The sequence below is a fragment of the Labeo rohita genome, chromosome 2 (assembly GCF_022985175.1).
Source record: "Labeo rohita strain BAU-BD-2019 chromosome 2, IGBB_LRoh.1.0, whole genome shotgun sequence".
Taxonomy (NCBI): domain Eukaryota; kingdom Metazoa; phylum Chordata; class Actinopteri; order Cypriniformes; family Cyprinidae; genus Labeo; species Labeo rohita.
The window spans coordinates 37,237,781-37,260,654 of record NC_066870.1 but is presented as its reverse complement, the minus strand read 5'-3'; the positions used below and the strand labels follow the sequence as shown (position 1 = coordinate 37,260,654).

Genomic DNA, 22,874 nt, shown 5'->3' with positions numbered 1-22,874 from the left:
ATTTATTTTAATTGTTTTTTATTTCTATGTAATTTTTATTCATTTTTATTTTTTAGTTGGTTTATTTAGTTTTGGATATTTTAGTCCTAATAAAACTAACTAAAATAAAATACATTTTTAATAACGCTTTTAACGTTTTTAAGCAATTTATTATTTTTTTTAAAGTGGTCTTATTTAACTGTACATAACGCTGCGGTGACGTGTTGCCGTTCGCTCTGCGGCGTTCATGCAAAAGTTCTCGTAGTAGCGTGACTCTACACAGGGCTGCGTGCCTGATGGCCGAAAGCAGGATCCTTTGTAGTGCGTAGGGCCGGAGAAACATCTCGCCAGCAAGTGTGTGAGCGCGAGTCTGAGAGTGAGTGGGATCCTGCCTGGACCTTTTATACCCAAGTTATTTTTAAACACACACCCCTTTCTTATTTCCGCGTTTCCTCCTGAGCCGCTCAGGAAGCTGCTTTGGCCCCATTTCCTGCACACACGCGGACAGATTCGCGAGGAATCAAAGAATGATTGCATTGAGAAGCGCGGCCTCTGTAAAGAAAACACAAGAAGGGTGAAAAATTAAAAACAGAGCCAGTCTGGCACGTGCGACAGCCTCGACTGGAATTCAAAGGCCTGGATGAACTCCAGCTCTAATTTCAGTACGCTTGAAATATTTGTGGAAAGTTCTGGAACAAGAACTCGCCTTTCTCCACTTTATCCGCGCACCTGAGAACCGCTACGCTCACCGCTCACCTCCACATCTTAAGACGAACCTTCACAAACAGAAGCATATAGTATCTGATGTCTCATTATCTGTACGTTGCAGACTATTTGGATTTTCTCATTGTTACATAAGACTCTTATAGCATCACATTACATAATTCCACCTTGTCTTGATAACGTGTTACTAATTACATAACATTTGTTTATAGGAAGCGCGTGTCTCCTCACAAAACATGAGGAAGAGCAACCTAGGTAGCATGTTAAGACGCCATAGTTGTAATGTAGGTTCTTGTTGTCTTTGTGTAGTCTTGCGTTAATCCTTCGTGAACAACATAATCCTGTAATCCACTGCAAAAATATTAATAGTAATTGCTGTCAAATTAAAAATGGAATACTGTATTGTTGTGCTTGTTGTTTTTATGTTTGAAAGCTTGGCAACATGCAAATGCCACTACATGTATGACACACAATTGCTGCCTATTTAAAGCGTTTTACATCAGTCACTTGAAGAACAGGTTGGGATGCTGCCTATGTAGGCTGTAACCTGCAAGGCAGCTCACTAGGGTTTTGATCAGAGCCAGTGTTATTGAAGCAACATTGATAATAAATTCTGTCAATATTTTGATTTTTTGTTTTCGTTTTCGTCTTTTTGTTAAGTAGTTTTTGTTTATAATATAATATTTTGTTGTTGTGTTGTGTTTTTTGTCATTTTATTATTATTTTTTTCAATATTTGTTTTCATTTGTAGATTTTTTTTTTTGTAATTTTGCTGTTTTGTCATTTTTATTAGCTTTCGTTTTTGCCAATATTTTGGATTTCATTTTTTTTTTTTAGATTTTTTTTTTTTTTAATTTTAACATCAGTTAAATGTTAGTAAGTGTTGTTTTTGTCACTTTTTGGTTTTAATTTTAATTAAAATTATTTTGTTGTGGGGTTTTTTTTGTCATTTTTATTACCTTTTTTTGTCAGTATTTCAGATTTCTTTTTTTCATTTTTAGTTAATTGTAATTTTGCTGTGTTTTTTGTCATTTTGATTAGCGTTTGTTTTTTAAGTATTTTGGATTTTTGTTTTAGATTTTTTTGTTTTCATTTGAACTAGTTACATTTGTTTAGTTAATTTTGTTGTGTGTTTTTGTAATTTTTATTAGTTTTTTTTTCATTTTAAGTTATTATTATAATTTTTTGCTGTGTTTTTTGTCCTTTTATTAGCTTTTGTTTTGTCAATACTTTTTCTTTGTTGTTTTATTTATTTTAATTACATTTTATTTAGAATTTTACTGTATTTCTTTAAATTTGTATTAGCTTTTGTTTTTGGCAATATTTTAAATATTTTTATCTTGTAAAAATTTTTGTTTTATTTTTGATGAGTTTTTGTTTTTTGTCAATATTTCAGATAATTTTTTATTTATAGATTATTAGTGTTCATTTTAATTTATGTCATTTTTTTCATTATAATTTTAATGAAAGTTTTAGTTTTTTTTGGTCTCTTTTATTAGCTTTTGTTTTTGTCAGTATTTTAGATATTTTAATTTTATTATTTTCATTTAAACTTTAGTTTATTTTTTAATAATTTTGTTGTGTATTTGTGGCCTTTTTATGAGTTTTTTGTCAATATTTTAGATAATATTTGATTTTAGTTACTTTTTGTTTTAATTTTAATTGTAGTCAAAATTTTTATAATTTAACTGTGTGTGTTTGTCATTTTTATTATTATTTCTTTTAGTTCCTATAGTTTTTATTTTAGTACTTGAAAATGAAATAAAATAGGTTCAAGTTTTCTTTTATTTTATCTCAAGTAATTTTTTTATAGTTTTAATTTTAGTTTTAGTTAACGCTGAAAAGCCTAATGAAAGCTTAAGACCTCAGATATGCACAGAATAATAATGCATGCATAGAAGCATCAACACCTGCAGCGTATCAAAACGTTTATTAGTTTCTGCATTCTATTAAAGTGAAAGCAATGGCGCACAAACACCTTCACATTGCACTAACACCTCCTCACGAGTGATGTGAACTGTGTTATGACAGAGCGCTGGCTGAAGGCCTCGGCTCGTCGTACCGAGCCCATAAGGATCTAATTGGGACTGGAGCAGCGAGTGTGGTTCTCATTTATTAGCTGTTAGCACCTAATCACGCCTGTGTTCGGGCCGTACCGCCAAACCACGCCAGCGCAGCCTCCTCAAGTGTTTTCATTGTCAAAATGAGACGTGAAAGGTGCTTTATGTGTGATTAACGGAAGCTAACGCTGTAGTTGCGTGACATTGTGAGCGTGGGTTGTGTCAGCAGTAAAGCAGAGAGACATCGGTTTCAATCCTTCTAACTCTGTTTTGTCCTTTTCAGTGCTCACTGATACTTTCTGGCAGATGTGATTTTTGTTTTTTTTTAAGTGAGCGCTAATGGTTCACAGTTGAAAGGCTGTAAAATGTAAAATTTAGTGTATAACAGACTTTCTTTCATTAAAATCACAGCTGACTCGCAGGCTAGCATTGAATCTACAGCCATAGAATTAAATTCTTGCGTTTCTTTATTAAATATATGAGCTAATAATGCTCTCAGTGTCTGATTCAGTGCTTTTAACCATGTTTTATGATTTTTAAACCTAATATGCAGATTTCAGAGCTAAACCAGAATATTAAACATCATTTTTTATTAATAATTTGCATTCAATTAGTGCTCTTAATGAAATTATTATTCTGCCTTTTTACTTTCTTAATGCATGTTGTTGCTTTTATTTAGTACATTTTACACATTATTCTAAAGAAGAAAACAATGGTTTGGTTTTTATTTATTTATTTTAAATGTATTTATGATATGTATTTTTCATTTTAAATTTATTTATTATACATTTATTTATTTATTTTTAATTAATTTTGCATTTTTTGTGTTTTATCATGAAGTAATGAATTGGTCCACCAATGTTTAATTTATTTATTTTCAATTCATTTGAAATGTCTTATTATTTATTATTTGTTTAAAATTCATTACTTTTTCATTTATTAATTCACATTTATTTTAAATGTATATATTTATTTATTTTAAATTAATATTTTATGTTTTATTTTGACGTAATAACATGCTCTGCCACTTTTTTTAATTTAGTAATTTTTTTATTAAATTTAAATTTATTATCTAATTTTTTATTATTTTACATTAATTTTTTGTTTTGTCATGAAGTAATAACTTGCTCTGTGACTCTTTGTAATTATATTTTTTAAATTAAATTTAAATTTATTTTTTATGTATTTATTTATTATAAATTTATTTTATATTTATTTATTTACTTTTTGATTAATTTACATTTACATTTATTTTTATTTATATTTTATCATTAATTTTAAATGTATTTTTATATTTATTTTAGATATATGTATATATATATTTTTTTTATTAATTGCTTAATTTCAATTTATTGTTTGTTTTAATTTTAAATGTGTGTGTGTGTGTGTGTGTGTGTGCGTGTTTTTACATATATTTATTTTAAATAGATTTTTTTTTTTTTTATCATGAAGAAATAACGTTTTTTTTTCCATTCAGTATCTGGTTTCTTTTTAAAATGTTACACTATTAAGTAAGTAAAATACTTTCTTGTTGACTTTAAAAATTAGTAACATGTTCATGCATTGAAAACTGAACAAGTCTTATTGTTTAATTGCAACCGTATGACGCTTCAGACGGTCATTTGGACAGCAGTCGTTGATGGAGCAGACGCGCGTGTCTGTTTCTCCTCTCTGGTACCTAAGATACAGAAGCAAGTGCATTTGGACATTCCAGCAGCAAACTCTAGCAGCTGAGTAAACATGGCACACTTAAACAGAACAAACCCGTACAGTCTCTTCATTGAAACACTCTCACTACATCCTTCAGCACAGACATCTACATCCACACACTCCATCAGTATCTACATACATAAACCCCAGTGGGGAAGAGAAATCTGACTGTATAAATACTCAAAGTATGTGCTTAAACCCACCCATGCACATATGGATCTCATTTCAATATCACGTGTTTAATTTATGCATCAGTACTATTGATTATAGTTACGGTTTGAGCTTTGAATTTGATATATTGTATTACTGGAGGGCGGTTAGTGGTAGAACATAACATAATACGTAATATATTTATAAAAATAAATAATACTGTATTTGATTTCATTGTTTATGAATCTTATCCAGGTTTGTGCAGGCTTATTATCGTTACCTAAAACTGAAACTAATGCCATTATAAACAAATGATCATTATTTCAACTAAAATAAACATTTTCTGAAATAAAAGAAAATATATATGCAAAGGCAGACCAAAGGTCTGCATATAAAAAATTTATAAAAATGGAAAAAAGGCTCAATAAAATTGCTAAAACTTTAACTAAAAAGAGAAAATTTTGAAATAAATATTCAATATGTAAAAAAAACTAATATATATTAAAGACACTAAAATAATACAAATATTTTAAATTATAAAAATAATATCACTGTGTTCTGTTCACATTAGTCTGTCTAAAAAATAAAAATGAACTAAAATGAAAATGGAAAATAGAAATTAATTTGAAATATTAATAAAAAATAAAATAATATTTAATATGACAGTGTTCTGTTCACATTAAAGTCTATTAAAAAATGAAAATGGAAAATATAAAAATAAAAAATAATTTTAAATATTAACTAAAACTATCATATATATTAAAGTCTGTATAAAAAGAAAACGTTAACTAAAATGAAAATGAAAATGGAAAATATAAAAATAAAAATAATTAAACATTTTAACTAAAACGATCATATATTACACTAAAATAATAATAATAATAATAATAATTTTTATTATAAAAATAAAATATGTTAATATCACAGTGTTCTGTTCACATTAAAGCCTGTGTAAAAATAGAAAATATAAATATAAAAAAAAATATTCAAAATATTTATTAAAAATAAAATAAAATAATATTTTAATATCACAGTGTTCTGTTCACATTAAAGTCAGAAACAGTAACTAAAATCAAAATGGAAAAGGAACATATACAAATAAAAATAATTCAAAATATTAATTTAAACTATCATAATATCATAGTGTTTTGTTCAAAATTAAAACTAAAATTACAAAGAAAATGGAAAGTATAAAATAAAAAATAATTTAAAATATTAATTAAAAATAAAGTAATGTTTTAATATTGTAGTGTTCTGTTCATATTAAAGTCTGTATAAAAAAATAAAAAATGAACAAATGAAAATGGAAAATATAAAAAAAAATCTAAATATTAATTAAAACTATCATATTTATTCACAACATATTATGTTTCTTATTAATATGACTTTGTTCTATTAACACAAAGGTAAAAATGGGTGACAAGTCCAACAAAATAACTAACATTTTAACAAAAAATGCAAATAGAAAAGGAAGAAAATCAAAATATTAATACAAAATGTAATATATATAAATGATAGTGAAATAACACTGGGTTTGTTCCGTATCGAAATGTTCTAGTGCAGTTAATGACCTTTTGACCTTTGTATGAACTGCAGCAGCTCTCACACGTTATATCATCCTCTTAAGCAACCTGCCATGACTCTTCTTCTGTTTCTTCTGGAAATTACACATAATCATTTGTTCCTGTGATTCAAACACACGACAGTCCAGGAATATTTTCCAGCCGCAGGTACGAACCGTAAGCTACAGTGTCCATAACGATCGTTTTTCAGGAGACAAAACTAGTAGCTGTGGCCTACCTGAGCACATGAGATGGTTACATAACACAAAGGCCAATGGTGTGACACCTGCCTCATTTCTCATTTGTGTTTTTCCTCCGTTTGCGGAGGAAGCACAGCAGGATCGGGCCACTCTGTGTTCTGACACCTATCAATCGTCATAAAGCCTCTCGGGGCCTTTTACGCTTCAGACCGTTTCCTGAGCACGCGGTGGATGCCGTCATTAGGGTCACACAGGTCAAGAGCTACCGACTGGAAAAGTAGGTTGCATCTGGTTCAAAATGCTGATTAGAGGTAAACCGGCTCCAGCCGGTTCCATGTGACTCTTCCAGCACTGTAGTGTGTCATTTAAGGATGTTTCATTTTTTTATGCAGGACACAGCGAACTGGAAATGACCAGAAATATGCACGCTGATTAGAGAACCCAGACTGAATAGGTCTTGCTGGTTAAGCTGGTTAGTTGGAGGCTTTTTTGATGTTTCTCAAGATCTCAAACTGTGCTCAGATTTGTTCAAGATACCAAATTCTGTAATCAGAAGTCAGAGACATTTTTTCATCCAATTGTCTGAATTGTATAGGTAACACTTTACAATATTTTGTGAACGTGAGTTACTTTAACATTAGTTCACTACAGACTGACAATGCTGAATAAATTATACGCCGTTTTTTCTTTTCATTATAAAGACTGCTCTTAAATTCAACATGATTTCATTGTTGAACACTTTTGCTGTCTTCATGCTCATTCCTGCTCTGTAACGGTGCAGTTCATCGTTACATGTTATTTAAAAAAAAAAAAAAAAAATTAAAATTAATTTTATTTATTTAAAATGTATTGATTTTAAATATTTAAAAAATATTTTACATTTATTTAAAATTTAATTTTAATGTTTTTTCTGTAATGTTATTTTTTTGTAAATTATTAATAAATAATTTTTTGTAAATACTTTTTTCCGCAAAAAATACATAAATAAAAAATGACAAAATTACTAAAATATTAACAAAAAATTTAAATGAAAATTTTTAAAACTAATAAAAATGAAAAAACAACAAAATTGCTAAAACTTTAACTAAAATTAAAATGAAAACAAAATAGAAAAAGAAAAGAAAAGAAATATATAATTAAAAAATATTTTGAATCTTTTGTTTAAAATGATTTTAAATTTAATATATAAAAAATGAATATTTTAAATATATTTATTTTTCCTTTATTTTATTCTATTTTAAATGTATTGATTTTAAATGTTTTAAAAAATAAAATTGACTTTAAAGAAATATATATTTTAAACATATTTATATGAAATCTAAGTGTTATTTATTTTACATTATTATTTTACATCTATTTTAAATTTACTTTTAATGTTTTATTGTAAAGTAATAATTTGCACTACCACTCTTATTTCTTTAGAATCCTGTTAATTTCTCATTTCTCATTGTTAATTTTTCTGGATAGTGCCATTTTTTTTAATACTAACATTAATATAATAATAATAATAATAATGACAAAAACTATAAAATTACTAACATTTTAACCAAACAATTAAATGAAAAAAGCTAATAAAAATGAAAATAGCACAATGAAATGACTAAAACCTGAGCTAAAAATAAAATGAAAATAAATAAATAAATAAATTTAAAATATTAATAAAACGAATATATATTAATGACACAAAAAATAATATATTTTTTAATAATACAAATACTATAATTATATAATCATAGCTTTATGCTCTTACTGAATGACAACCATTATCTGAGACGTAGTTGATATTTAAGACGTAACTGAGAGCAACTATATTTTGGTCAAATCCATTAGCTCTAGGAGTTCTCAGAGTTGTCAGGCCGAATGAACCTCATATTGATTCTTGTGTTATTAACACCTGCAGGCCTGCACTAGTGCTGATCATCCATTCAGATTCATTGAGCATCGAGACACCAGAGGTGGAAGCTCTTGTCAGGTCAGCTGTTAAACAGTTCAACAGTCATGAGTAAATTTGTGAACCTGTTTTAGGGTGTAACCCCCACTGACTAATTACGGCGTTTGGGCTTGGCTGTAACGATGGCCACAAAGTCGCTCAATTTAACGGAGATCTGAAGATGCACGTATAGGTGTGAGCACGCGATATCGGCTCATGACACGCGCCGGTGCAAGCACTTTCAACAAAGCTGTGTTTTTCATTGGTCAGGCACTGAGCTCCTGTGGTCGTGTGGTTTGCTATCGCTGCTCTTGATGTAGTTTTTCACTTTCGTGATTAGTGCTGGTAACGATAGAGAGCGTTGCTTTGGGTTCAACCAACAGGAAGCTCATGCAGGTTGTGGTTCAGCTGACACGCCCTGCGCTGAATAATCCAACACAAGGCGAATTAACGCCTTAACAACTGCTGAACTTAAGCAAGGAGCAAATTCGATTAAATCACTGTTTATGCGGTCAGAAAAAAACGTGCTTCCGAATGCGGTCACAACACGCTGCTTTCGGGACGACTCTTTTCAGAATGCAATCGGCTCGTGATTTAAATCAATGGCTACCAGAAGCTACAGTGAAAATGTATAGAGGATTTCGAGCAGGGCTCTTCATGCAGTCAGAAAAAGGTGTGTTTCCGAATGCGGTCACAACAAGCTGCTTTCGGGACGTTGCTTCTCAGAATGCGAGCGGATCGTGATTTAAGTTAAAGGGACAGTTCACACAAAACAAAAATTCTGTCAGGATTTAGTCACCCTCAAGTTATAACAAACCTGTACGATCCATCCATTTATCTGTCCTTCCATCCATCCTTTGATCCTTCCATCCATCTGTCGTTCCATCCATCCATCCATCCATCCATCCGTCGTTCCATCAATCGGTCTATTTGTTGTTCCACCCATCCTTTGTTCCTTCCATCCATCTGTCGTTCCCTCCATCCATCCTTCCGTCGTTCCATCCATCTGTCTATTTGTCATTCTGTGCCATCCATCCATCCTTTGTTCCATCCATCCATCCATCCATCCATCCATCCATCCATCGTTTCCATCTATCCATTGTTCCGTCCATCCTTCTGTCCGTCCATCCATCCGTCCGTCCGTCCATCCATCCATCGTTCTATCTGTTGTTCCATCCATCCATCCATTCTTACATCCATCTGTGGTTGCATCCATCCATCCATCCATCCGTCGTTTCCATCCATCTATCCATTGTTCCGTCCATCCATCTGTCCATCCATCCTTCCATTCATCTGTCGTTCCATCCATCCATTATTCCTTCCATCCATCCATCCATCCATCCATCCATCCATCCATCCATCCATCCATCCATCCATCCATCCATCCATCCGTCATTCCATACATCGTTCCATCCATTGTTCTATCTGTTGTTCCATCCGTCCATTCATCCGTCCGTCCATTCATCTGTCCGTCCATCCATCCATCCGTCTATCCATCCATCTATAATCCATCCATCCATCTATCTATCCGTCGTTTCCATCCATTGTTCCGCGCATCTATTTGTTTGTTCATCTATCCATCCTTCCATCCATCTGTCGTTTCATATATCGTTCCATCCATTGTTCTATCTGTTGTTCCATCCATCCATCCATTTAGCAGTCCATCCATCTGTCCATCCATCCGTCCATCTATCCATCTATCCTCCATCCGTCGTTTCCTTCCATCTATCCATTGTTCCATCCATTCATCCATCCATCCATCCATCGTTCTATCTGTTGTTCCATCCATCTATCCATTGGAGTCAGTTCATTTCAATTAACCCTGATTCAATGATGACCTGAATAATGAACTGATTCACTAGAATGAGTCAGTGCAATTCAAAATTAAAAACTTGCTTAGTTTATGGTTAATAGTGGCCTTAAGCTGGTGTTCTGGTCTAGTTTGCAATGCATTTTTCTTTTTTTTTATTAGTCAGAACCGTCTGAAAGGTGTGTACCGAATGTAAAGCAAACCTCTGCACCAGTTACAGTGTTTTAGGTTTTTTGGCTTTCCCTCAATACACATAGTGAAAGGACCTTAAAAATAAGGTTGTTCTGAGCGATTGTTTTTATAGATAGAAACTATGAATCATCTTGCAATGTAGGGAAGCACATAGGAGGGCAGTTGGGCGGTTACTGTGTGCAGCTGTCAAAAAAAGAAATAAAACATACAACAACTGAAGGCGGGTGGGTGGTTGTTCGTTTTTAATTTTTTTGATTATGAAGATTTCTAGTTTGGGAATAGATTGGTTTAGATACAGTCAGCTATTTTGAACCACAAGAAAAGAAAACATGGGCTGACTTCAAAGCCTGTCCAAACATACATTTCTGACATGTTTCATGAGCTTGTGGGTAATGCTATAATTGCCATGTGGTATTTTCTGAACTGTCTTTTCTCACAAAAGTCTGACCATAATAGCCGTTAAGCATAACCGAAGGAGAAAGAGAGAGAGAGATGACAGCGTTTGAAAGACGCAAGCAGGTAATTAAGATGTATTGCATTTCAAGCGCACCTTGAAACAGTAGGTGCATAGTTTGGGACTCGACTCTGTCACAGTGCATTAAGTGTGTAGGTTTAACCTGTGCTGAATGTGGATTGTACAGAGAGTTATCTCAATTCGATCTTGTGCAGCTGCTCTGGGGTTTGAGCTGCTTGACCTGCACTGATTAAGTGGCTTGTGTTGATCCTGTGCTCTGGCTGTGACGGGGTGGGTTCGAATTTCCTTCACTGGCGGGTGATGGAGAAAAATATTATGGCTGGTCCACTGTAATTCATGGAGCTTAATAGATTTCACACTCATGTTTCATTTCAGTATCTATCCATCCATCTATTGTTTTATTGCTCTCTTGTCCTTTCTATTGTTCCACCCATCAATCAATCTATCCGTTCATTCATCCATTGTTCTGTTGTTCCATCCATCCATTTATCCATCCAGCCATCATTCTTTCTATCTATCTATCTATCTATCTATCTATAGTTCTATCTGTCGTTCCATCCATCATTCCAACATCCATCCATCCATCCATCCATCCATCCATTGTTTTATAGTTCTGTTGTTCTATCTGTCATTCCATCCATCCATCCATCATTCTATCTGTTGTTCCATCCATCTATCCATCCGTCCGTCATTCTAACATCCATCCATCTATCCATCCATCCATTGTTTTATTGTTCAGTTGTTCTATCTGTCATTCCATTCATCCATCTATTGTTCCATCCATCCATTCATCCATCCATTGTTTAATTGTTTTGTTGTTCTATTTGTCATTCCATTCATCCATCCATCCATCATTCTATCTATTGTTCCATCCTTCCATCATTCTAACATCCATCCATCCATTGTTTAATTGTTCTGTTGTTCTATTTGTCATTCCATCCGTCCGTCTGTCCATCCATCCATCCAACCACCCATCCATTGTTTTATTGTTCTGTTGTTCTATGTGTCATTCCATCCATCCATCCATCCATCCATCCATCATCTATCCACCCATCCATTGTTTAATTGGTCCGTTGTTCTATCTGTCATTCCGTCAATCCATCCATCCATCCACCCATCCATCCATTGTTTTATTGTTCTGTTGTTCTGTGTGTCATTCCATCCATCCATCCATCCATCATCCATCCACCCATCCATTGTTTAATTGGTCTGTTGTTCTATCTGTCATTCCATCCATCCATCCATCCACCCATCCATCCATTGTTTTATTGTTCTGTTGTTCTGTGTGTCATTCCATCCATCCATCCATCCATCATCCATCCACTCATCCATTGTTTAACTGGTCTGTTGTTCTATCTGTCATTCCATCCATCCATCTATCCATCCATAAGTCTATTGTTCTATCTATTGTTCCATCCATCCATCCATGATTTCATCCATCCATCGTTCTCATTTCATCCATCCATCGTTCTATCATTCTATCTATTGTTCCTTCCATCCATCATATCTATCTATCGTAGCTTTTTGTTCTCGATTTAACGTCATATTTCTTATATGAATACATTGCTTATTGCATAAATGATGATCAAATACATTATTATTATTATTACAAAACTGGTTCAGTCAATGTGAGGGGGTGTTTCTGACGTAACCTCTGCTGTTCCAGTTGGCCGCTCCCGCTCCTCACCTCTCAGTAGTGATGCAGTCATCTGACGTAGTCTCACAGCCAGTCTGTGTTTGTTACACACTGTAACACCGGTTGCCTGGCAACATCACACCTTAGGGAAAAGGAATGTATCCACTCTAGAATGTTGATTCCTCATCATTCTGATGGAATGGTTATGTGGTGAAAGAGACAGCGTGAACCTGAGGTGAAAGGTCAAGCGGGCTATTCGTCAGTCTGAGAAGGACATATGGCCTCCAGGAGGTTGTGTCATAACCTCTGTCCTCCTTCACCTTGACTGTCCATCTCCTCCTCGCTTTCACGGTGACCTTTCACCACCTCCAGGCTTGTGTGCTAATCAGTGGAGCTGTCAAGGGCTGCTAAAGCGTGACCCCGGCCCAGGGCCAGAGTGTGTCACAAGCACCAGGCACTTGCCGGCTTTAAGCATCTCTTTTGTTGTTGTTGTTTAAGTGAGTGAAGGTGCAAGTCTGGACAACTTATTTCGGCTTAGGGTGCGATTTTGTCCGTCTTTGTGCAATCAACGGATAAGAGCGTCTGATCCCTAAACTGAGCGATGTGTCCCCTCCAGTTACAGAGCAGCTGTTCAAGAGACCAGTAAGAAAGAAAATCACAAATGAAATGTTAGTTATTTCTCCTACACTACCAGGCAAATGTTTGGAATAATTCTTGGTATTGTGAATACAGTTTTTCCTGCTTAATACTTTTTTGGTAAACTGTACACTAACACTTAAAATAAATTATTTTCTTTTTTTTTTTTTAAGCAAGGATGCATTAAATTGATCAAAAGTGACAGTAAAGAAATCAGCATGCTAGAATGATTTCTGAAGGATCATTCAGAAAATTCAGCTTTGATCACAGAAATAAATTACGTTTTATAACATATTCAAATAGTAAACAGTTATTCAAAATTGAAATATTATTTCATTTTTTTCCTGTTTGTATCACATTTTTAATTAAATAAATGCATCCTTGGTGAGCAGAAGAGATTTTTTAGGGACTAAAAAAATCATAATTATTCCAAACTTATGATAGTGTTAAATAAAGAGCATTTTTTTTACATTCCTCATATAACTTAATTAAATTGAATCAAATGAATGAGGTTTGTGTGCGAAGGATCAGATGGCTGGCTGAACGTTTGCCAGGTTCATTCTCGTTGTAGTAGTACTGGTAATGTGAACTAATCAGTTGTTCGTTTGCATTGTCATTAGACACTGAGAATAGCATCAAAGGAAAGAACGGGGGGTTTTGCTGCTTGAAGTTTCATGCTTTAACCATTTCCTGCTCAAACCTGCCGTTCATCTGCTTTCAAATGACATGGAAACGTTCAAAAGGGGAAAAGTCCCGTAAAACACATTCATATTCTTGTTTTCGTTATCACTCATTTGTCACAGTGCCTCTCCAAAATTCGCATGAACATCGCATGCATTTATGCGCAGACTTATTAGCACGTGTTAAACTGACATTGCATTCTTCAAGGAATACTGTAGCTTTTCCAAAAATACAGTCATTTTCTCTCCCTCATATTGTTGCAAATCTGTATGCTGTTATTTTTTTCCATGCATCATGAAAGTTGACATTTTCTGAACACTTGTTACGCAGCTGTTTTTATAGCTTATAATGACCAGATGCTTTCAAGCTCCAAAAAAACAATAAAAACCACCATAAAAGGGGAATGTGAAATACTAATATGAGTTGGAACGGCATGAGGGTGAGTAAATAAAGACAGCGCTCTCATTTTTGGGTGAACTTTTCTTCTGCACTGATCCACGGAGATCGCTGACAGAATATATGAATCACTAAATGCCTCTGTCATCTTTCATTTTGAAATGAGCCTCGGTGTGTCTGTGTTCCACCTGAGGGCCCTCAGAGGTTGTGACTTCACTCCTGAAATGCATTTTCAAATGAACTAACCCTGCAACAAATCATCACTACATTAGCGTGCACATGAGCGTGAAAGTAATAAAAAAATGCTTTCGTTTCCAAACATATTTGGGAGATCAACAAGAAATCAGATCATTGGCTTTGTTAAAGGAATAGCTCACCCAAAACTGAAGGTTTGCTAAAAATGTAAAAATGTGCTCACTCTCAGGCCACCCAAGATGTGTATGACTTTGTTTCTTCATCAGATTTGGAGAAATTTGTCATTCCATCCTCTGCAGTGAATGGGTGCCGTCAGAATGAAAGTCCAAACAACTGATAAAAACGTCACAATAATCCACAAGTAATTCACACCACTCCACTCTTGAAAAATCAATCGTTAAGACATTTTAAACTTCAAACCATTGCTTCCAGCAATTAAAATATGGAAAAAAGCCATCTGAATCAGGAGAGAAGTTTGCACAGATCAAGCACTGTTTACAAGCCAAAACAGCTCTAAACGAATAGAGACAACTAGAGGAAGTGTTATGATGGATTATGGACAGTTAAAATGTCTTAATGATGGATTTATTTCTTACAAACACATCTTTTGTCTTCTCAAGATGTTAACTGATGTGCTGGAGTGGTGTGGATTACTTGTGGATTATTGTGATGTTTTTATCAGCTGTTTGGACTCTCATTCTGACAGCACCCATTCACATCCATTGGTGAGCAAGTGATGCAATGCTACATTTCTTCAAATCTGATCAGTCTACAGTTCGGATGGCCTGAGGCTGAGGACGTTTTAATACTATCAGGCCAGTATGGAAGTGAGATAAAATGAGGGAAACTGAATGAATGAAATGCTCCTCTTAGAGGAACCACCTCAATATTTCAGTTCTCTTGTGTGCTTCACTGATCTGAGTGCAGTTTGTTCGTGTTCACATGTGATGCACAATCATTGACATCAGCAATATAAGAAATGGGAAGTGTTTTTCCACCCATTTAAAATGATATGCACATACATAATATTTGACCTGCGATCCCATTGTCGGATTGCAACCCCTTTGTTGAGCATCTCTGCTTTATAATGTCATAACTTTACAGTTAGCTTGGTTAGTTGTTTTTGTTCCTGGGAGGGGAGTGTTTACGAGAGGACGGGCGTAAACAGGAGGAAGGAGGTTGTTGTTGAGGTTGGGTAGCGGTTTGTGTGGTGAGGAGGGTTATGCTCATATACCGCCCTGAAAGGAAGCCCGTACATCACATACAACACACTCACATCAACAACAGATCTTTACATACAGATTTAACGCAGAATTCAGTCCCAGTGTGCAAACCAGTGAGTGTTGCTGTGATTTGATTCAGGTCAGAGGTACTGCAGAAAGATTGTTGCATCACTACAATGACTTCACAATAGGTGCTTTTCCTACTTCGTGATAGTTTCCAGATGCACGTCTTTGGCAAATAGTGCCTTGAGTATTTCCTTTAACGTTGCACTTGTCATCATCTGTTTACAAAGGGCTGGTCTCAAGTTGTTCTCAGATGCATTTGCACACAACATTTAACTATGTTTGATACATGCATGCAAACTGCAAAGCGCTTTGTTGATCTGATGCACTGGGTGTTAATCTGTTTATGTGGATAAAGTTGTGTCATGATGTTATGAATGCATCTGAGGAAGAACTAATTATTGCATATGTCAAAGTTTTCCAGATATAATCTTTTAAATTAAATCTTTTGCAACTTTGTAGCAAGCAATATTTTATACTATTTTTATGTGTTTTTCTCTATACTAGTTTTTGTATTTTTCACATCAGTTCAGATGAACCTCCCACTAAACTAAAATGATTAACTGTTTTACACAGATTGCATTGAATGCATTTGGCTTCTGCATCAATGCTATGAGGTTTAATACAAGCTTAATTTATGGGAAAAATTTAGATGTGCATGTAAATTTTATATAATGCTTTGAAAATAGTATTTAGCATTTATATTAATTCAACATAATAATAATAATAATAAAGGAATAAATTGTGAATTTATTTTTTAAATTAATATAGACTTAATTTGTTTTAATATATTTAAAAAATAATAACTTTAAAAGCTTTAAAACGTTTTTTTAAAAGAGCACATGATTCTGTTATCTTTAGAAAGATAACATCTGAAAGCCGAGGGTGCAAAAACATCAAAACATTGAGACAGTCACCTTTAAAGTTGCATATTACTATATATTTAGGGTAGGGAATTTACAAAATATCCTTACTTAGTATACTAATGATTTTTGGCATAAAATTCGATAATTATGACCCAAACAATGTATTGTTGGCTATTGCTACAAATATACCCGTGCTACTTACAACTGGTTTTGTGGTCCAGGGTCACAATTTATTGAGTTAATGTAATAATGTTTTAATATTTATTTAAAAAATGCAAATGATTCCTGGCATATACTATAATTGAATAACATTTAAAATTTTAGAAATAATATATTACAAATGTATTTGTATTGCTAGATTAATTTATGATGAATTAATGTATGATTACTAGTCTCACTGTTATCTTTAGTAACTTAAAATGTCATATACTAGAATGTTTTAACTTTTAATTTTGCATTTAATTTAGAATTTTATGTAATCATTATATGCAGACTTTTTACCAAAGCCAAATCTGTAAAAATCAGCTTGTTTCAGATGCATGTGTCTTTCATTTTCATGTTTTTAACAGGTGGATCTTAATCAATTCAGTATGACGGACACAAATGATGCATCATGTGGCATTTCCATATCAGTATCTATTGTTTACAGTTGGCTGTTTCTTGATAAGTGGTCTGTTGTAGTTTGGACTAGATTTATGATGTTAGTCAGATGTGAGACTAATAAAGAGCCATCATGCAAATCTGCAACAGTGATGCCAAAGGGAATGGGAATGTTTCTACACACATCTGTTATATGTCATGCATCTATAGACACATGATGATGAAATCCCTCACATGCACTTGCATGAACAGCTGCGTGGAGTTTCTCTCCTCCGTTGCCATAGTTTTACTCTGCTGCCCAAAACAAAAGCCTCACACATGTCTTTTCTCTTAACCTCCTCCATCTGTGTTTACGCTTTCACTTTTTCCAGAAGAAATTCACGCGTTTTCATTCAGGTTCATCATCTTCCGTGTGTTTTCCTTTCGGGTGGACGTGGAGCGTGGAGAAGATTCCACCTGCTTAGTCCCTAATTGTGAAATATTTGAGATATTCGTGAAAGCACATGTGTCAGACTCTTAGTATGACAGTTTTGAAACCCGTGTAGTCAGAGAGAGAGGGCAAGAGATTGAAAGAGGGAAATATCAGGTACCTGTTATGTGAGGATGATACGATCAGATTGGGTGGAAGCAAGCTGTTATTGGTCATAAATATGTTTTTACTGTCAGTGTCCATGGTACAATTCAGTTCCTCATAATTTGTGTCCAAACAATCAACCTTGCCAAACAGATCTACTTGTAGCTACTATGTGAGGTGAGATGCTTATGCAATGAATCTACATTTCCCATCATTCTCAAGTAAAGCAAAGACTAGTAAGTGTTCATCTTGAAATATTACTAACATTATCAAAGTAATACACTACCGCTTTAAAGTTTGGGATCAGGTAAGACGTCTCTTATGCTCATCAAGGCTACATTTATTTGATTAAAAATACAGAAAAAAAAATGTAATATTGCAAAATGTTTTTACAATATAAAATAATGGTTTTTATTTTAATATACTTTCAAATATAATTTATTCCTGTGATTCAAAGCTGAATTTTCATCAGCTGTTACTCTAGTCTTAAGTGTCAAATCAATGTTGGAAACAGTTGTGCTGCCAAATATTTTTTTGGAAACTGTTTTTTTTTTTTCAGGATTCTTTGATGAATAACAAGTTATTCAAAATGGAATCTTTTCTAACAATGTAAATCTACTGACCCCAAACAGTAGTGTATATTGTTAGAAAACCTTTCTATTTTAAATAAATGCTGTTCTTTTGAACCTTTTATTGATCAAAGAATCCTGAAAAAAAGTATCACAGGTTCCAAAAAAAAAATCAAGCAGCACATCTGTTTTCAACATTGATAATAAATCAGCATATTAGAATTATTTTTTTGAAGGATCACTGAAGACTGGAGTAATGATTCTGAAAATTCAACTTTAATTACAGATATAAATTAAATTTTAATGTATAATAATATAGGAAAACATTGTTTTACATCATAATAATATTTCACAATATTATATATTTTTTCTGTATTTTTGATCAAATGAACACAGCCTTGATGAGCATAAGAAACGTCTTGAAAAACCATTAAAAATCTCACTGATCCCAAACTTTTGAGCAGCAGTGTACATTTACTTTATTGAAATCAGAGAAGATCTGACATCAAAAAGACACGTAAGCATTAGCTAAAGGTACACTAAAAGGCCTTCACATGATAAAAAACTCTAAACTCAATCAATCAAACGACAAAAGACATGGATTAAATAGTGTGCAACAGGTTTAACAGCAATGCTGATCATTTAGAGGCCTTAGAAATTTACATATAGACTTTATAGGGTAAAAGACAGACCTAATACGAGCTACCAAGTTGTTTATCAGTGGTATATGCTTTTGTTAAACCCATCAGCCCACATTATTTCAATTTATAGAAATAATTGTGTATAAAAACAAATCTCCGCTAATCAGAGAACTGAAACATGCAAATTGCATCTTTCCACTCTCATAAAGCATTGTCATTGGCATAATAGTGTTCTTTCTTTCAGACTACTTAAACATTTAGATGCGTATTTAGCAATAATTCTAAAATATATTGCTTCTATAAATGGGATTGTAGTCGTTCCATAGTTGAAGCTGCTAAATAGATTCTTTTGTCTGATTATTAAATACTTTTTGCTTCAAATCACTGTGGTACTCTATTGCACCTCATGCACAATGTTGCTTTAGTGCTTTAAAAAGCTTACAGTAATTGCTGAGTAGTGAGAAGTGTGAAAATTATGGGATTATTTTTGTGCCAATAAGAATGAACGTAACTTTATAAAACTGAACGTAACTTTCCAAGAATCGATCAAAAATATGCCACTGCAAAAGAAGAAAAACACAATGAAAATGAAAAAATGAACTCAGTCGCACAAATTTAACATGCTCTTCAAATATGCTTCATTCTTTGTTAATGATTTTCAAAGAATCGTTTTCGCGAATCATGGATTCTGAATGCGTTGCCACAGCTTTCGCTTACGCTTCGCAAATTTTTGTTTGTTGTTTTGGCACAAACCTCTCGTGGGGGCGGGCTTAACAGCGATCTACTCTGATTGGCTAATGAGCTTTTGATGGACAGTTGCTCTCTGAACTGGAAGCACGGACGGTGACGTCAGTGGCGCAATACGTCGTGCTTTGTTTATAGAAACTATCAGAACTGTTGCACACTGTACATGAATAAAACTTTTATCGATGTTATTGATTAACGTTACTTTAGCAACACGAACTTACTTCAAGCTGCCCTGAGGGACAAGCTGAGGTGGAAGATGATGCTGCTCCGTGTCTCTCCTGGGAGCTCATCTTTAGAAACTAAGAGACGACCGTAGGTGAAATACTAATAACATTAATACTTAATATAAACAAAGCACGACATATTGCACACAGCAACAACTTTCCAATATGTGCGCCACTGACGTCACCGTCCGTGCTTCCAGGTCAGAGAGCAACTGTCCATCAAAAGCTCATTAGCCAATCAGAGTAGATCGCTGTTAAGCCCGCCCCCCACGAGAGGTTTGTGCCAAAACTGCTAACGAAAATTTGCGAAGCGTAAGCGAAAGCTGTGGCAACGCAATCAGAATCCATGATTCGCGAAAACGATTCTTTGAAAATCATTAACAAAGAATGAAGCATATTTGAAGAGCATGTTAAATTCGTGCGACTGAGTTCATTTTTTCATTTTCATTGTGTTTTTCTTCTTTTGCAGTGGCATATTTTTGATCGTTTCTTGGAAAGTTACGTTCAGTTTTATAAAGTTACGTTCATTCTTATTGGCACAAAAATAATCCCATAGAAAATTGCAATAGTAAATATGAATGTAAATATAGTCAAACATGCATTTTTCAGACTTTTAAGCTTGTAAACAACATGCAGACCCCAAAAACCACTGGTATAAACCAGCTTGCATGCATTTAATAAGAAAAAGTAGTCAGTAAATGTTTTTAATGTCATCACAGTGTAAGTTACATAAGCTAAGCTTAAACTTGGTCTCTTTATTTGTGTATTTCAGCTGATGGACCAGTACAAATGTGCACTTTGACTCCTGGACGTTGCGTTGCAGTTGGATCTGATTCGAGCTTGTGCTTTTCAAGAAATTCTTTCCACTTTTGTGTGGAATATGCATCAGACGGTCAGTAAAAAAGATCCATTGTGGAGAATGCATGTGGACCTTTTGTCGATGACGTGGATTCGTTTCCTGTTGTTTACACCTAAATCAAACATAATCTTGACCTTTTTTGCAGCTGAAGAACAGGATCGAGCTTCGAACGTTTGAGTTTGTGATGAATAGTGAGAACTGACCGTTTATACACGCTTGATATCTTCTCATGTGACTCATAACATGAGCAGAGATTTTATATTAACTCATTTAAACACTTTATGATTTACGTTTGCGACTTTATGACTGATTTATTTAATTCGATAGTTCTTTGCAACACCTTATACAGTAAAAAAAAATTATTCAAAGTTGCAAATAAAGATTATTGGAGTATGTTGTTCAAAAATACTATTTTAGCCTTTATAATTCAAGACCAAAGTAAACTTTTCAAAGTCAAAAGTTTACATACACCTTGCAGACCTTGCAAAATGTTAATTATTTGACCAAAATAAGAGGAATCATGCGAAATGCTATTGTAATTTTTTGTTAAGTACTGACCTGTGTAAGATATTTCACATAAAGTCCACAAGAGAAAATAATAGTTGAATTTGTAAAAATTACCCTGTTCAAAAGTTTGCATACACTTGATTCTTAATACTGTGTTAGGTTTTTTTTTGTTTAATGATAGTTGTTCATGAGTCCCTTGTTTGTCCTGAACAGTTAAACTGCCTGCTGTTCTTCAGAAAAATCCATAAATTCTTTGGTTTTTCAGCATTTTTGTGTAATTGAACCCTTTCCAACAATGACTATATGATTTTGATATTCATCTTTAACTGAGGGACTCATATGCAACTAATACAGAAGGTTCAAACACTCACTGATGCTCCAGAAGGAAACACGATGCATTAAGAGCTGAGGGGTGAAAAGTTTTAAACAAAGATGTGTGCATTTTTTTTTATTTGGCCTAAATATCATATTTTTTTCATTTAATACTGCCCTTCAGAAGCTACGGAAGACACTTACATGTTTATGAAAAAGACAAAATAAGTGACATTTACCCTGATATTCAAATTCCAAAAGTTTTCACCCCCTGGTTCTTAATGCATTGTTTTTCCTTCTGGAGCATCAGTGAGTGTTTGAACCATGTGTAGTAGTTGCATATGAGTCCCTCAGTTGTTCTCAGTGTGAAAAGATGCATCTCAGATTCATACAGTCATTGTTGGAAAGTGTTTAAATACACAAAAATAATTTGTGGGACCTAAAGGATTTTCATGAATAACAGCATGCAGTTCTAAACTGTTCAGGACAAACAAGGGACTCGTGAACAACTATTACGCATATTTTGGTAAAATAGCTCAGGACTCATTTAAACCCTGCACAAACTGAACTTTAACACCGTTAGAGGACTGATCGCATCATTAAGCCTATGAGCGACAGCACTACTGATCCCCGGCAATGATTCTTCAAAGGCATCGGGTTGTAAAACCCTTTTTGTGACCTTTTTAAGACTGTAGTGTGCTTATAGGTGACAGATGGATGTTCAATGGCACGCTGTGCGGTTTAACGTTGGCTGCGTAACACTCATACGTGTACTTTCAGAAGTGCTGCACAGAGGAAGCGGCAGAGAAAGTTTGTGATTGCAAAACAGCTGCAGAGTCCACCACGCACACACTTATACGGGCCGAAAGATGACTCGACGGGTTTCGTTCATTGAATAGAGACTTATTTAAGATTTAAAAAGCCCTGAATAACAGGAAGCCTTGGAGGTTTCACCTGATACTGTCAGATATTTCCATCTCACCTCAACGGCTCCCAAGCTTCATTTCACAGTCATTACAGCATCTGAGCTGCTGAGTTTGTCATTTTTATCAAACAGAAACATCTGAACTCGATTTTTAGTTTTTTTCTCTCTTTCTGTTACTTTATGTGTCCACACAACCTCAGAGGAAAATAATATCGAGTTCTGTTTTTAATTTAGGTGTCAACCTAAAGTTCCTTTACAGCTATTTGATCTTGAAAGAATTTGATGAGAAATGTTTGAGTTTATATTGAATATTTTTTGGCTGAAAATGTGCGTTATCTAAGATGTAAATGAGTTTGTTTCTTCATCAGGTTTGGAGAAATGTAGCATTGCATCACTTGCTCACCAATGGATGTGAATGGGTGCCATCAG

General features: G+C 33.9%; 1 long non-coding RNA gene across 1 annotated transcript in view; it reads left to right on the top strand.

The window, feature by feature from the left end:
- The window catches only part of LOC127182250 (uncharacterized), a 45,837-nt gene that overhangs the window by 4,087 nt on the left and 18,876 nt on the right, over window positions 1–22,874 (top strand). The window contains exon 2 of the long non-coding RNA XR_007829864.1: window positions 20,615–20,734. This is a non-coding gene — a long non-coding RNA (uncharacterized LOC127182250). The remainder of the gene's footprint in view (window positions 1–20,614; window positions 20,735–22,874) is intronic.